The sequence below is a fragment of the Cebus imitator genome, unplaced genomic scaffold, assembly GCF_001604975.1.
Source record: "Cebus imitator isolate Cc_AM_T3 unplaced genomic scaffold, Cebus_imitator-1.0 Scaffold175, whole genome shotgun sequence".
NCBI lineage: Eukaryota > Metazoa > Chordata > Mammalia > Primates > Cebidae > Cebus > Cebus imitator.
The window spans coordinates 1,150,231-1,166,546 of NW_016107490.1; the positions used below are offsets into that span (position 1 = coordinate 1,150,231).

The following is a 16,316-nucleotide window of genomic DNA, read 5'->3' on the forward strand; positions in this document are numbered from 1 at the left end:
CTTACAGAATTAGGCCCCCTAAAGAGGACAATCCCCAGCATTTATGAGAGGATCTCGAATTGGTTCACTACTTCTTTAATCACATTACAAAACAGGCAAGAACAAAAAGAGCAGGGAGGTGTCCCTGCTGATGCAAATGGGAGGTAAAGGACTCAGTGCCAGGTGACTCAGAAAGGTATAGGTGAGTTTCTTTCCTCTGTATTTAGAAATATGAACTACTGCCACAGGATATATTTAAAACATGACAATGAGTTATAAGAAATCATATAAAATGGTATTTTTGCAGGAGCTTATGTGTCCCCCTCAACTCCAAATCAGACTCTAGTGTCCTCTCAATGTCCAAATGGAAATGCAACCATCGACTGGAGTACTTCTCCAAGTATAGACATGTCACCAAATATCCTTCTTTAGAAAAAGGGCTTAGCTAGGTCATTAGAAGCCAGCCAATATGACTAAAATGAATCAGATATTTTTCCTTTAAAATAGGCTTCCTGTATTCTTCATGAAAAAAAAAAAAAAAGAAAAAAAAAAAAAAAAAAAAAAAGCTCATCATTCCCTCCTTTCTCTCCCATATAACCTTTCAAGAATCTTCCTCCTGGTGTCAATGATGAACTCCTCTCTGCCTCGCGTCCAGAATTTCTACATCTTCCCACTTTACCCTCATTTAGAATTTCTTCCCACTCCTTCCTATCTGCATCTGATTATCCTTAAAGCTGTGGCTGGAGTCTCACCTCTTACTGAATCCTTATTGGAACTCCACCCTCCACACCCACCTTGAAATAATATCATTAATCTCCAAACATTTATGGTCCTTGGTGCCAGGATCAGTCATTTGTCATTGCCACTCATTGTATATTTTAATATTTTAGATGTGCATGGTTTATATTCTCAATCATAAAATAGAAACCTGAAATATAGAGATTAGTAATACTTCAGCATATCCTTTATAGATAATTGCTATTTTAGAAATATTTAGGTGAAATTAATTGAGAAGGAAGTGGTTTCTGTTTGTTGCTTATATAACATGACATTCAGGCATTCCTCTCCTTTCTTTGTGAGCTCCCCCCAACCTGATTTCAAGCATCTTGCTACCTATAACTTGATCCTAACTGGTTCTGTGTTTCCACTTTCTCCCACAACCTCTAAGATTGCATTGCCTCTTAGTATGCAACAAAAATGAGTTAGATTAATACCTGCCTATAGTGAAACAAATTATTAAATTAGATTCATACCTGTAGATTAATACCAGCCCGTGAGTGAGCCAAATTATTAAAGACAAGTTAATCTGGGCTTTTTGTACATTTTATATGTGTATGTGCATGATTTTGTGTGTATATATTTGGGGAAAAAATAGAAAGATTCTCTCACCATTCTCAGATTATGCCCCCTGGCTGCTGCCCAGTGTATGTTGATGAGATGCTTACAGCTATCTTCTACTGGTAAACGAGAAGATAAAATGACTCAAGCTAATACATATGATGTAAATGATTTTATTCCACATTTGTTAGACATCTAAAAGAATAGATGGTGTGCGATTATTCTCAATGAGACTTTTTTAAAAGTCGGTTTTAAAGACGTTCATCTTGTTATCCTAGCCCTCTCATGCCAATGCACTTTCTCTTCTATGTGTCTTGAACAAGGTCAGAATCCCTTGAGGTAAGGCCTGGAAATCTAAAAGGAGAGTCTTTGTTCTTATAAAATTAACCTAAATTCACTACTTCAATGTGATAGCATTAAAATTTAATATTAATTCTATACCACTTAGGACTTTAGTTTCCAACTTTACATAACAGAGAATGAATTGTACCTTCCTTTATCTTCTTTTTTCTCTTTCTGTATAGCTATTTTAAATGTTCACTGGTTTTCTTGAAACTTAGCAATCAGATAAAACTGTCTTGATTGATGTTACAAAATCATGGATTTCCCCACCAAACCAAAGGAAGCCTCCCTCATTATCTCTGGTCTCTTCAGTTAGGCCATGCTCATCTTCAGGTAAATGTACTTATTCCCTATCTTCTCAAATCAGCTATCCACTTTTCTCCAGACACGCTTGGCTGTAAATTGACAAGATCTCCAGTTGTCTTTGTGATTTCCCTACAGAGTGCAGCTGGGTCCCTTTCAGTTTAAAAGAAACAGGTGTGGGGGTAACTTTGCTCAACCTTTAAAAAATTGCTGTCATAGAAGACAGATGGAGTGGTGACTTAAATATATTTTTTTGAATGACAGAAACGTCTTACTCTTATGGAATAGGAAATTCATGAAACATAAAATAGGCTAAACACAAAGCATCAGGCTTACTGACTGCTTCCATTTGTTCTTCACTTTTTTGGAAAAGAAACTTTGATATTCAAGCTCACAGCTTTCAGAAGCCCCGAATATACTTAGAAAAATTAGAAACAGTGAGGTCAGATGGGAGTATTAGCTTTGAATCCATCCAAACTTGGTAAACACCAGAAGAAATTTGTCATAATAGAAGAAGTGATGAAGTAGGAATTAAAAACCTGGGATTCCAGTCTCATCTCACATAAACTAGCCAAGGGATTTTTGATAGGTCACGAAAGCTCTCTGGACCTCAGGATTCTCATCTGTAAAAGGATGAAATTGAACTAGATAACCTCTGAGTTATATTCCAGATCTAAAATTCAAGGGCTCAACCTAATATTTAGACCTTCTAAATTTTCATTTGTGCATAATAAATGCAGCTTTGTGTTTTATCTAGAAAGAATGAGAGAGATTTAAGAGTAAATTGTAATAATTTTTGATTTAAGACCCTAAATGCTAAAGAGAAAGTTGAGTTTGTAGGGATATAATAGGAAAGCATCCACCTTTTAATGTTTCATTCTTAGACATGAGCATATGTAAAGTTGATTCCATTTTAAACATCCTCTATTCCTTATTCATCATTATTACTCTTAACAATATTTTTATTATTGCCCCTGTGTTGACAGGTTGGTTATGATGGTTGACCCAGCATGGGCTGGCTGGTACCTCTACTCTAAGCCAGTGATTTGTGGGCAGGTTAGGGTGACCCTAATTCACACGTTCATGCCAGAGATTTCATCCAGGGCATGTTCTTCTCATAGTAATGGTAGACGTTTAAGGGTAATCTCCTTAATTTGTAGATGGGAGAACTGAAAGCCAGAGAGGTTAAGCAATAGTAACGCCCATTTCAAAGTAGCTAAAGAAAATAAAGGGGGAGAGGAGAATAATTCTGTGGTTTATGTAAGTGGAAAATCCAAATCGATGACCTAGCTTCAGGGCACAGCTGAATTTATTGGTTCAAATGATGTTCATGGATCTCTGCCTCCATCATTTGGTTTTGCTTTCTTCTGTACTGGTTTCATTCTCAAGCTGACTTTAGCTTCCTGAAGCACTGTCCTTTAGGTGTCATAATACAAAAGACAAAGATTCTATCTTGTTGTTTATATAACATTTGCAAAGCTATTATACTGGCTGAACTAGAGACAAGAACTTGCAAGAACTTGTACATGCATGTCCTTGAGATAAGAGAAGTGAGGCCATTTGACATCAGCGTGGAGTACAGGAGGCAATCCCTGAAAGGAAAATATGCTAAATTGGTAAAAACTTACAGATGTCCATTTAGGTGTTTACCTAAAAGCCTGCAAAAGTGGCAGAGCCGGGAATGAAACATTTATTTAAGTTCTTGACAGTAAACCGACAGCACACTTTAATATACCTTGTATAAATTAGTGATGTTCTGTCTGTCTCATTATGATAATGGTAGGAAGGAGGTCTGCCTAATGATGAATCAGTGCCAACTCCAAGCCCTGGATGGACAGAAATGATGCCCAGGACATATTCATCTCCTATCTCTGGATCTCAGAAACACATTTGGGCCACTCATTTAATCTCTGTGATTCAACACGTTGAGGCTGATCAGAATGCCCAACCAGCCAACTCTGTTTCTTAATTCCTGAAATAAATGGCTCGTTGTGCTGGTAAGAGTGACCACACTTATTTGCACATGCAATCCCTCTATGCAATTGAGGAACAAAAAAATCCCATAGTTTATTATCATTATTATTATTATTATTTTGCAGACTCCCAAATTTCTTTTATTGGGGGGAATGGGCCTCTTGGGGCCCATTCCTCACTGCAGGGCTTGTTCATTGGCACTGCATCCCGAGTCCTGGGGCTTCACCACGTCAGGCAGCTCAGGCAGCTGGAGAATGGCTCAATGCACAGGGTCTCGAAGGTGTCATCTGCCCAGAAGGCCAGCCCCACTGTGGCTGTGGCCTGTGGCCGTGCCGTTCGGTGAAGCCACACTCACCCAATGTCTTGCTATCATCCAAGAGTTGGTTGTCCTTGTACAGCCTCTGCTCGGCCACTTGAGGATGCCCTCGATGATGCGCTTCAGCTTGAACACTGGGCTGTACTCCTTGGAGTCCGGGAAGATGGTGGTTTTTTGGCATCGGATCATGAGGAACATGTTCATCAAAGCTGCTGCCTTTCCCCTTGATGCGCTGGCATGCTAGTTTATTATTTTAAAAATATCTCAACCCACTGCTATTTTTGTTTTATTCATCTTTTTATTTTATTTTTATTTGTTGAGATGGAGTCTTGCTCTGTTGCTCAGGCTGGAGTGCAGTGGCCTGATCTCAGCTCACTGCAATCTCTGCCTCCCAGGTTCAAGCAATTCTCCTGCCTCAGCCTCCCGAGTAGCTGAGACTGCAGGTGCGCACCACCATGCCGGGCGAATTTTTGTATTTTTAGTAGCGATGGGGTTTCACCATGTTAGCCAGGATGGTCTCAATATGTTGACCTCGTGATCCACCCACCTTGGCCTCCCAAAGTGCTGGGATTACAGGCGTGAGCCACCGTGCCCAGCCCTGTTTTATTCATCTTTTTTAAAAACAAAAACCATGGCTCTGTGAAAGACTGTACTAAACAGAAAGTGATCAGTCCTGTATTAGCTTCTTAGGGCTGCTGTAACAAAATACTATAACAGGGAGGCTTAAAACAACACGCATTAATTGTCTCGCAGTTCTGGAGGCTGCAAGTTTGAAATCAAGGGCTTGCTCTTTCTAAAACTTACAGGGGAGATAGCTTTGCTTGCCTTTTCCTAGCTTCGGGTGGTTTTCCAGCAATAGTTGACATTGTTAGCTTACAGCTTCTTAACCCTAATCTCTGTGCCGATCTTCACATGGCATTTTCCTTGTGTCTCTGTGCGTTTGCATGCCCATCCTCCAGGAAGGATACCAGTCATGTTGGATTAGGGGCTCACCTTTTTCCAGCCTGACCTCATCATAAGTATGTCTGCCACCACCCTATTTCCAAACAGAGGCACATCTGAGGTCACTGGAATTAGGAGGTGGATATATCTTTTTGAGGGAGACACAATTCAAATCATAACAGCCCTTGGCAGGATAAAGGGTTAAGACTAAGGCAGCTGCTGGTTGTTTGACACTCCATTTAGTGAGTGTTAACACTCCTCTTAGCCTGGCCTGCTCTTCTCTCCTCTCTTTATCCCCCTCTGCCTTCTCTGACCGAATTTCCAAACACTTTCAACCTCAGGAGACAGATAATGTCTTTATATTTAACTTCCAAGAGAATTTCTTTACACATTAATTTATCATATCATACACCGATCCATAAAGTAAATTTGGCAAACTTCATTATCTCTTTTCAGTAAGTGACAAGAGAGAAAGACACCCAGAAATATGGAATAACTTGTCTGAGGTCATTCAGCTGGGTGGTAAAGCTTGGATGAGAAGGAGAATGCCTAATTCTAACACCTGAGATTCATTCACTCCTATGCTGCCTCCCAGCTCCAGAAAGACTCAAGAATGTGGTGACTTTTAAATGGGTCTTTCCTTTCTGTAAGTGCCACAGCTTACAGGGCCCATCCCATATCCAGCCATCTCTCTGCTTTTTGTAGAAGGCTGGCAATTCACAAAACTTTAAACTTACTGCTTTCCTAAGCTACGTGGTCTTATTTTAACTGCAGACTGGGCATCTCACTTGGAGGTTCTTCATGTATAGTAAGTCAGTATTTCCTTTCTCCCCAAATTCATTGCTTGTCTCAAATTTCCCCATCTCTGTTAATGGCCTGGGACTTCTTACCATTCCTGCATCCACGTAAGCATCTATCCCATTGCTAGATCACATTGCATTTACCCCAAACTCTTTCAGATTTCTCTCTTCCTTTCTGTCCAAATTGCTGCTGCTTTTGCTCAGTTCTTCATCAGTCCCACCTGAACTGTTGGTTTTCCTTCCTCACTGCTCCCTCCCTGCTCCAACTCGTCCTCTACACTGCCACTGGGATCATTCTCAAAATGGTCAACTTAAAGTTCTTCAGTGGCTGTGAGAACTGAACTATAAAATGAAATCCAAGTATTAATGGACAAAATACTAGAAACATCGGGGGAACTACAGCAGTAAATTTGACAGCCGTGGTTGTATTATTAAAAATATACAAAGGTAGTCTCAAATTTCTAAGCTGCCCAAAAATACTCCATACTTAAAAAGAGTTCAGGTAATAAAAATTGTTGGTTGAGTGGGAGAAATGTATATATGGGAACATTGAGTGATTTGCTCAGTTTTTCTGTTAATGTAAAACTGCTCTATAAAAATAAAATCTAGACTTGGTGTGGTAGCTTGTGTCTGTAATTCCAACACTATGGGAGGCTAAGGCAGGTGGATCACTTGAGGTCAGAAGTTCAAGTCAGCCTGGCTAACATGGTGAAACTCCATCTTTACTAAAGATACAAAAATTAGCCAGGTGTGGTGATGCATGCTTGTAATCCCAGCTACTTGGGAGGCCGAGGCACCAGAATTGTCAAACCCAGGAGGCAGTGGTTGCAGTGAGCCAAGAACGTGACACTGCACTCCAAACTGGGTGACAGAATGAGACTGTCTTAAAAAATAAATAAATAAAATCTATTAAAAATAAAAAGGATTGAAAATGAACTGCCATTGTTACAAATAGTTATAAAAATATTGTAAATAAAATTAAGCATAATTACTTTTAGGTATTACAGCCGATCTGGATCCATGTTTAGGGTTAAGAGGACTAAAAGAAAGCATATTTGCTCAATCATATTAAAAACTAACTTGCCGATATGCTGCCTTGTTCTAAATTGCAAGTTTCATAAGCACTAAAAATTGGCTGACCTACTTCACCATAGTAATTGAAAGGGATTATTACTGACAATTAGCAAGCAAGCAATAGTAATAGATAATTTACTTTCCAAATATTTTGCAAGCAAGCAGATTTTTTTTTAAAAAGAAAACACATTAGACAGTTGTTTCTTGGCAAATTACAATGCATCTTTTATTTCTTGACAAATAATTCATACTGCAATGTTTTTTTTACAGCCTGTAATTCTAATGTGGCTGTTACATTCATTATATCTACAGACACTTTGTCAGGATAAATATTCAGTACAATGCATAGGGACTTAGCCACACAGCACTCATTATAGCCGATAGTCCCAAGATCACGGCCTGGGCAAAGCTCAGAGAAGGGAAATTTTGTAGCCTGATTTTGTCCTTCGAAGGAAAATGGAGTCATTTTCTATGTAAATGTTAAAACTCTTCCAGCCTCAGATACTATATTACCGCCTTTCCAAGACGTTTTCTTTTCTAACCTTTGTGAAAACTATAGTAAAGTCATGGCATATTTTTCTCGTCACACGCAATGGAACAGAAATCACTGTATCTTTAGCAAAAGCTAAGTAAGGTGAAGGATGGAGGAGACTGATGATTCAGAATGTATTATTGGATAACATCTTCATTTATTTTCAGGAAAACTCTATTTTGAGTTTAATTCATATTTATTGGATTATATTTCTCATCAATATGCCATTGTTTAGCACTCAGTTTTCTAATTACAACCTTGTCATACAATTTCTTTGACTACTTTTATGTTATTATCAGGTTAAGTTTAATGCAAAATGCTTATTAGTTAATCCAAAACGAACTTGAATGAATCTAGTCCTCTATGATTTTCTGCAAAGACACTGCATTAATGGGTTCTTCAGTGAAAATAAATCATTTTCTTTCTTTCTCCTAAGAAAAATACATTGTTTTCTGCATAGAAGAGAAATTACAGTAGAAATTAAAGCGCACGATTTGCCAATCAAAAGCTCTGGTAGCAGCATGCTGCTCTTTGTTCTAGTGAAAAGCCTGGCCTATTCTAAAGTCATGGACTTGTGTATGTGGTTTCTTTTACTTGGACTAGTACTCAAACACTGTTTGTTAGATGAATGAGTGAATAAATGAGTGAGAGAATGAATGAATGTCTTTCTCTCTACCTTCTCTCTGGATCTAAGGTATTCTTTAGAGTTCACCCTTATTGCTGTGACTTAGCCATCAAACACCTGTAGCTATACTTTGTACATCTTCCCGCACATTAGGAATCTGGCTTTCTGTTCAGTAAATATCTAATGAATTAATGACCCACCTGACAGCAGTTTACTTGCCACCTCAATAGATTGTGACATATTGACACTATGTCTTTCTTGAAATAAACTGTAGTCTTGCCTCATTTTTCTGCTACCCTCTAGCTATTTCTTCTCAGACTCCTTTAGCAATTTGTTCTGGGCCCTCTTCTGTTTGTACATTTTTAGTTAATTTCATCCCTCACTTTAGTTTTATATACTATGTAGGATAATGCCCTCTAGGGCCATCCATGTTACAGTAAGTGAAATAAGTCTGACACAGAAAAAAAAATCTTGCATGACCTCACTTATATGTGGAAACTTATTTTTAAAGGTCTAATATAAAGAGATAGAGAATAAAATAATAGTATTTAGGAGAGTGGAAAATGGAAGATGTGGGTCAAAGGATACAAAGTAGGAAATATATAGGATGAACAAGTCAAAAGATGTAACAACAAGAGGACTGTAGTTAATAATGGTGTATTATGTTCAGGATTTTTGCTAAATGAGTAGATTATAGCTGTGCTTGCCATGGGAAGTGGGGTAGGCAAAAATGGGTTACTATGTGAGATGATGGATATGTTAATTTGTTCCACTATAGTAAACATTTTACTCTCTCTCTCTATATATATATATACATATATACATATATACTGTATGTATCTTTTATAATATCATGTTGTATACCTTAAACACATACAATTAAATGTGTTTTTTAAAAAATAAATACTATCAATCAAAATGCTGAAAATCCTCCAAATTGTATTTCTCTCTCAGACCAATCTTCAATCTTCTGAGCTCTGAACTTCATTTATTTAAATACATGTGTATATTTGTATATATGGTGCATCTTCTCCGTTCCAGGTGTCATAACAAAATACTACAGATTGGGTAGCTTAAACAACAGGAATTTATTTTGCACAGTCTGGAGTCTGGGAAGTCCCAGATCAAGATGCCAGCTGATTTAGTTCATTGGTGAGTTCCAGGCTTTCGGATGGCAGATGCCCTTCTTGATATGTCTTCACATGGTGGAGAGAGATGGAGGAAGCAAGCTTTCTGGTTTCTCTTTTTTATAAGGGTACTAATCCCATCATGAGCACCCCACACTCAGATCTCATTTAAACCTAATTACCTCCCAGAGACTCCATCTTCAAATGCTATCATGGTGGAAGTTAGGGTTTCACCGTGTGAGTGGTGAGGCAATATAATTTAGCACATAGTACCAGGTAACCTCTCCATGAATACAGACTGAACAAAACTGATAAGGAATTCTTTTTTATGGAACTACATTCTAGTTAAGAAAAGCAAATAGTAACCCAGTAAACAAAGATAAATAATTTCAATTATTATGTATCAGCAAAAAATAAAAGTTAAGAAGTAAAATAAGATAATAATTTCAGATAGTAATAAATGCTCTGAGGAAAAGAAGTGTGGTAGTGTGACAGTAAACTGGAATGAGATCAGGAGTTTAAAGGGCATGAAAAATAGGCCAGTCTTTGTAGGGATGTGAACATTTAAGTGCTGGATCTGAATAATGAAAAAGAACGAGATAAAATTTAGTGCAAGAATTTTCTAGGGAGAACAGCCCTGAGCTTGACTTCTTTGAGAAATATAAATAATTTTATAACCAAAGCTATAATTGGCATACCTAGTTGGCAACCTAGTCGACATCTTGTGAGTATAATCTTAAAAGCAGTTCTGGATCACCCCCCAGAAATGTACATTTTCCTGATCTTCCCTGCTTCAGTAGATGGTTCTACCATGCACTTAATTGATTAAGCAAGACTCCTAGGAGTGATTTCTGTTAACTCTCCCTCTCTCACTTCTAACATGCAATGCTGCTCCAAAACCTATCTCCAAAATACATCTGTTCAATTTCCCCCCGTACAGCACCACCAATACGATCACCATGATTTCTCCACAGGAACTATTTCGATTATATATTAATCATTCAGATTGTTCACACTCTTGCCTCCTTCAAGCTACTTCACACAAGACTGAGGAAGATGATTAAAAATCCAAATTGTTGGGTGATGCAACAGCAATCAAGACAGAAGTATCTGAATTAAAAAAGATATATACATAAATGGAATTGAATAGACAGTTCAGTAATAAACCCACAAATTTATGTCCAAGTGCTATTTGACCATGTTCCTAAGAAAATTTAATTGAGAAAGAATAATTTTTTCAACAAATGATGCTGAGACAACTATATTGATGAAAAACAAAAAGAAAAAGAAAAGAAATTAGATGAATATATCCCACAGATAAATTTACTCAAAATGGATTTTTGACCTAAATATGAGAGATAAAACTATAAAAATCTTAGAAGAAAGTATAGGAATAAATATCCATGACATTGGGTTAGGCATTCATTTCCAAGATATAACAAAGAAAAGCATATATGCTAAAGAAGAAACAGTTAAATTGAACTTTGTCAAATCAAAAGCTTTTGTGCTGCAAATAATACCAGGAAGGAAGTGAAAGACAGCCCACAGAATGGAATAAAATATTTGTAGATTATATATCTGATAAGGAATTTATACCTAGAATATAAAAAGACCTATTACAATACAATTATGAAAAAAATAACCAGATTAAAAAATGAGGAAAGGATTTTAACTAACCTTTCCCCAAAGAATATGCATCAAGAAATGATAAGCACATGAAAATATGTCAACATTCTTGCTTATTAGGAAAATGAACATCAAAACCAAGATGAGATACCACTTTATACCACTTTAAGGTGACTATAATTAAACAGACACATAATAAGTTTTGGCAAGAATGTAGAGAAATTGGAACTCATAAACAGCTGGAGGGAATGTAAAACTGTGTAGCCACTTTGTAAAGTATTATGTCAGTTTCCCAAAATGTTAAATATGGAATTACTATATGACACAGCAATTTCACTGCTAGGTATATATGCAACAGTTATAAAAATATATGTCTGTATAAAAATTTGTACTTGAAAGTTCATAGCAGCATTAGTCATAAGAGCTACAATGTAGACATGACTCAAGAGTCAATTAACTGATGAATGGGTAAATAAAATGTGGTATATCCATACATCAATTTAATGTTTGATAATACAAATAATAGAAGTACTGATACATGCTACGACATAGCTGAACCTTAAAATCATTATGCTAGATGCAAGAAGCCAATCACAAAAGGCCACATATTGTGTGATTTTATTTATGTGAAATTCTAGAATAGGCAAATCTATAGAGACAGAAAGTAGGTTAGTGGTTACCTTGGGCTTAGGGAGGGGGAATGGGGAATGACTGCTAGTGAATATGAAGGTTTTCTGGGGGGGAAACTAAAAATATTTTTAAGTTAGATTGTAGTGATAATAATAAAAATGTATAAATATACCAGAAAGCATTACATCGTATGCTTTAAATAAATGAATTGTATGCTTTATAAATCATATCTCAATAAAGCTGTTTAAAATTGTTAGGTGATAAAGATATTCTGTATGAGTTACATGTTTGAATCAAGTTGTCGAAATTGTATAGTTGAGATTTGTGCACTTCAGAATATTATAAGTTTTACCTAAAAATAGATAGAAAGTAATAATCAAGTGAGGGTAGAGAATAGAGAGTATAGATAAAACAAAAATAGCAGAACGTTAATAAATGTTGAAGGTGAATAATAGGTACAAAATGGTTCATTTTAACGTTCTGTTTTGTATATATTTAAATTTTTCCATCTTATGTTTTAAAGTATATATGTGTAAATATATATTTCAGCATAGCACTTTTCAAAGGCCTCTCTACTATGGCCTAAAGAACCCTGCATAATTTAGCCTGCTGCCTCCCCACCTCTCCTTGTGCTCCTCTTCCGAGGGTTTGCTATGCCCCTCTCACGCTGAGCTTTTTCTTCCTCTCTGTGGGTGCAGGAAAACTCATCCTTTCATCGTTTCTCCGGTTCTCCCTTCATATTTTGGGCCTCAGCCAATTAAGTAACTTCCTCAGAGAGACATTCTATTTCCATCAAACTCTCTCTTGTGGCTCCCAACTTTTTGTTGTTCTTTTTTTTCATAGAACATATCACAATATGTAATTATATATTTATTTATATTTTTATTTGGTTTTTCTCAGCAGGCTCTAAACTTCATGAGGTCAGAGATCTTGCTCTATTTTATCCTACACTGGCTATTTTCTGCCTAGAGTGTGCCTGCCAACACATTAGCAAATAACAGTTTGTACACAGAAGTAAAGAATTAATAAGTGAGTATAATTTTAGATGGTCACCTCATGTAGACTTTCTAAAACCAGATTAGGCCATGGATGAACTAAAGTTTTAGAATGCATTTCCTGTTTTTTTTTTTATGTTTCAGTGATACTTTTTCTGTCAGCAATTTTTTGTAAAAGACTAATTACTCAGGGTTTTTTTTTTTTTAATGGTAATTTAAAACATTTTAGAGAGAGGTTGAAATTTTAAGGAAATCTTAACTGTGTTACCAAGAATTATTTTTTCTGATGCCAGTGGTTATTTAAGAATATAATATGGCTATTGTTTTGTAGCTTAATGAACTCAAAGTGAGGAAATATGCACAGCTGCTGGCATTTAAATCTATCAGTAGGTAAATAAGGCAAGAAAACAAGTAATAAACCTTGCTGTCATTTTTGATTGCCAGGAGTAAAATTCGAATCGTTAAGAAAAAGATGGAGCAAAATGTTGGAATTTTGTTAATGAAAAAAACCTAGTATATATGTTAAAATATCATTAAAGCAATGAATGTGATGAAAGATACATATTAAATACCTAGGTGCTACATTTTTCAACTGCCAGTGAAAATATTGAACATTTTGGATGCACTTAATTTTTAGAAGAGCAGAAATTAAATAGTTTATATTTTGGTAAATATAATCTTTAATTTTCTTAACAAAAATATATTTTCCTTAACAATATTGAAACGTTAAAATGTTTTTTATCCAGTATATATTCTGGCCACACTATTCTGCTTCTCACACTTTAATGTGCACAAGAATCCAGGGGAATCTTATAAAATGAATGTTTTGATTTAGTAGATGGTGCATGGGGCCTATAACTTCTGCATTTCCAGTAACTTCCCAGGTGATGCCAATGCTGCTATTCCAGAGACCACACTTTGCTCAGTAGCATTCAGTACACTATTGAATTCTGTTAGCAGAGGTAGTTCCTTGAAGATCATTTAGTGCCTTCAGGAGAGGAACATCTATCATGAGGGCAGATGGCTTTTCTCTTTTTGAAGATCTTAAGGAAATATCAAACTGCTTAATTTGCATCCCATTACAATGTTTATTCACTTTGGTGCTTACAGATCACATATCCTGGTAAAAGTGGCAAACATGTAGGCATGTGAACCACTGAAAAATAATACAAGGCAATAGATGACTATGGGCTACTGACACTCTTGGCTCTTGATACAAATATATCTTTCTCTTTGTCATTTTTAACTTGATTTTTATCTTTTCTTAACTATTCTGTTCATATTACTACATATAAAATCATATGTTACATCAAATAACATTTGAATTATAAAAATACAAGTTAGGGAATGCTACATGAGTGTTTTACATAGTAAGTCTAATAGAAATTCAGAGAAAGGGGCCAGGTATGGTGACTCACGCCTGTAATCCCAGCACTTTGGGAGGCCAAGGCAGGTGGGTCATTTGAGCTCAGTAGTTTGAGACCAGCCTGAGCAATGGCAAAATCCCATCTCTACTGAAATTACAAAAAGTAGCTGGTGTGGTGGCAGGAACCTGTAATCCCAGCTACTTGGAAGGCTGAGGCAAAGAATTGGTTGAACTCAGGAGGTGGAGGTTGTAGTGAGCTGAGATCTCTGCATTCCAGCCTGGAATTACAGAGCCAGACTGGGTGACAGAGGGAGACTCCAACTCAAAAAAAAAAAAAAAAAAAAAAAAAAAAAAAGAAATTCAGAGAAAGAGAAAACTCTAGAAATCACTAGACATTGTCCTAGAATGCTTTTTTTAGGAGGCGTTTTTAAGCTGGGTCTGCAGCAACAAGAGTAAAGTATAGAAAGGTGGGACGAATAAATGAAACAATTGGCTAGAGCAAAGTGTTGGGAGATACTAAGAAATTAAATAGCGGAAAATTTAAAAAGTAAAGTTGGAGTTAGGCAGTAGAAAAAGGAGTAAGACTCAGTGACTTGCCTACTCTTCCAAAGGCAGTGGGAGTCAAGGGAGTATTTCTGTGGGCAAATGAGAAGATGAAAGCACAGTTGAGTAGGCTGGTAGGAGCTGAAAGGAGCCAGTCAGAAAGCCCATCACCCTATGAGCCTGTAGAACCCTGACATAGACATGGAAGTTCAGGGAGAGCAGGTAGATTTGGTGAAGATGGATTTGGATCAAAAATCTGTATTTGGTTTAACATAAACGTCTCCAGCTTTAAGTCAATTATGTTGGTTTGATTTCTGTAAACATAGGAGAAAATGATTAGACTTTGAATAAACCAAAAAACTCAAAATCTAGATATGTTAGAAAACAATACGTTTTTTACCCTTTACTAGATTTTTTTTCACCTGTCAAAATATTTAATGCTTGGCTCAGTTAGCCTAAAACACACAAACACAAACATGCACACACAGATACATACACAAATACACAGCACATGCACAAACATGTTCTCTCAACCTTGCTCTTCATTTCTTTTGCTAATCTACTTCTCTCCTTCTTTAACTGCTCTGTGTATAGATGAATCTACACTCATGGCCTGCCCTTCAGCATTGCACATTTGCTCCTTAAACATGTTGCAGTCTGGCTTCTGTGCCCCCATCGCCCATACACAGTTGAAATTTTGCTGAAGAATAATTTACTAATTTTCAAATTGAGTAGCCTAAACAAATTTTTATTATGAAAAAATTTCAAATATAAAGGCAAATAGCAATGTAATGAACTTTGTGACACCATCATTTGTACTCAGAAATTACCAAGATTTCGCCACATTTGCTCCATTTTCCCTTCCTCTATTGAATTACTAGAAAACAAACCCCAAACATCATGTCATTTCACTGCTACACATTTAGGTACATTATTTCTAAATAAATATGGACATTTTCTTTTATAATTATAATGTCATTATCAAACATAATAAAATTAACAATTATTCCTTAATATAATCTGATACCCAGTACTGTAATCAAATTTCTTCCAATTATCTCAAAAAATTATAATTGTTTTGTTAGAATTAGGCTCTAAACAAGGCTCACATGTGACAATTTCTTAATAAGACTCTGAAACCTCTCATAATTAAAAGCATTTCTCCTCAGCTTCTGTTCCTTCCTTTTCCTTCTCTCTGCCTCTGACTTGCTAAAGAAACTGGGAACATTGATTTGAAGAATATCCCACAGTCTGGATATGTCTGTTTCCTTTCTTGTGTATCATTTTGATTATTCCTTTTCCTGTTGTATTTGCTGTACATAGAGGTTACCTCCCAATGCTTGTTTAGATTCAAGCTCAGCATTTTATAGCAAGTAATTTATAGGTAACCCTATGTGCTTCAGACTACATTAAATCAGCAAGCACATAATGTCTTAAGTCCTATTTTTAGTGCTGCTAAGATTGATCAAAGGATGCAAGAATTGACAGCCTGATCTCTCCATCAAGTGTTCACCTAACGGTTCATCCATGTTGTCTTTTGCCTAATTCACTTTACATCATTAGAGTTTGAAAATGGAATTTCTAATTCTATTATCCTTTGTAAGTTTCTAGAGTTGATTTATAAAGAAGTACTCTTCCTCCTCCATCAATAGGGTTATTTGGTTCACGTACAATGTCATTTTTACAGGAAAGGAAGTATAAATGCTTACCTCTTTCCTTTTAATTGACAGTCGTGAAAGTAAGGCATTGGTATTTCGTTACTTTAAATGGCATCCAATGAGATATAATCTCCACCCTCTGACTT

The 16,316-nt window shown here is 36.3% G+C and overlaps 1 pseudogene; it reads right to left on the reverse strand.

Moving 5' to 3' along the window:
* Positions 1-4,111: 4,111 nt before the first annotated feature.
* Positions 4,112-4,456, reverse strand: LOC108315618 (annotated as a pseudogene).
* Between the last annotated feature and the right edge of the window lie 11,860 nt (positions 4,457-16,316).